The sequence below is a fragment of the Chiloscyllium plagiosum genome, unplaced genomic scaffold, assembly GCF_037043375.1.
Source record: "Chiloscyllium plagiosum isolate Xiang-an unplaced genomic scaffold, Cpla_swu_hap1 HiC_scaffold_1, whole genome shotgun sequence".
Classification (NCBI taxonomy): Eukaryota; Metazoa; Chordata; class Chondrichthyes; order Orectolobiformes; family Hemiscylliidae; genus Chiloscyllium; species Chiloscyllium plagiosum.
This window is the reverse complement of record NW_028270139.1, coordinates 165,830,477-165,831,727: the sequence shown is the minus strand read 5'-3', so window position 1 is coordinate 165,831,727 and position 1,251 is coordinate 165,830,477. Positions and strand designations below refer to the sequence as shown.

Genomic DNA, 1,251 nt, shown 5'->3' with positions numbered 1-1,251 from the left:
CCACCACCGACGCTCAGTAACAGCAGGGGGGACCATCTACAAGATGCACCGCAGGAATTCACCAAAGATCCTCAGACAGCACCTTGCAAACTCTCACTCTATCTTTCATCACCTTCCAATCTCTTGCTGATCGCTTGTCTGTGATTCTGTCTCCCTCAGGCTCTCCCATTCTCTTCTCCCCCCTGTTTGGGGTGTATGGGATCTCCCTGTGCGATTAGCCAGCTGGAGGTAGAGTTGCTTCTGCAGGCTGCTGCTGGCTTCCCTTGGCCAGCTGCCAGTCTCGGCTCATTCCAGTCACCAGTGTGATTTCCTGAGTGTTTACTCTCGCTGTACCTGATTGCTGAGCTTGGATTCCTTTAGTGCTTGGTAAACACACAACACTACAATGCAACTCTCAGTGTTACACTGAAAGACCACTCACCGAGAACACAGCTCCCTCCATAACGTGCACTGCCTCAGCCAATAATGTTCCAGTCAGCTCAGCTCACGACATTGATCAGAGTCTCCACAGGCAGACTGTGACAGCAGAATGCATCTGTCCCTTTTGATCCCTCCCTACTGCTCCCTGTCTCTCTATCCCTTTCTCTCTATCTCTCTCCCTCTCTCCCTGTCCCTCTATCCCTCTCTCCCTGTTCCTCTATCCCTCTCCCTGTCCCTCTATCCCTCTCTCCCTGTCTCTCTATCCCTCTCTCCCTGTTTCTCTATCCCTCTCCCTGTCTCTCTATCCCTCTCCCTGTCCCTCTATCCCTCTCTCCCTGTCTCTCTATCCCTCTCTCCCTGTCTCTCTATCCCTCTCCCTGTCTCTCTATCCCTCTCCCTGTCCCTCTATCCCTCTCTCTCTGTCTCTCTATCCCTCTCTCCCTGTCTCTCTATCCCTCTCTCCCTGTCCCTCTATCCCTCTCTCTCTGTCCCTCTATTCCTCTCTCCCTGTCCCTCTATCCCTCTCTCCCTGTCTCTCTATCCCTCTCCCTGTCTCTCTATCCCTCTCTCCCTGTCTCTCTATCCCTCTCTCCCTGTTTCTCTATCCCTCTCCCTGTCTCTCTATCCCTCTCTCCCTGTCTCTCTATCCCTCTCCCTGTCCCTCTATCCCTCTCTCCCTGTCTCTCTATCCCTCTCTCCCTGTCTCTCTATCCCTCTCCCTGTCTCTCTATCCCTCTCCCTGTCCCTCTATCCCTCTCTCTCTGTCTCTCTATCCCTCTCTCCCTGTCTCTCTATCCCTCTCTCCCTGTCCCTCTATCCCTCTCTCTCTGT

General features: G+C 53.5%; 1 protein-coding gene across 1 annotated transcript in view; it reads right to left on the bottom strand.

Moving 5' to 3' along the window:
* Positions 1–560, bottom strand: part of LOC122545491 (matrix metalloproteinase-21-like) — a 289,276-nt gene extending 288,716 nt beyond the window's left edge. The window contains exon 1 of the mRNA XM_087996881.1: positions 422–560. The gene's annotated coding sequence lies outside the window, so the exon portion shown is untranslated. The remainder of the gene's footprint in view (positions 1–421) is intronic.
* Positions 561–1,251: the final 691 nt, after the last annotated feature.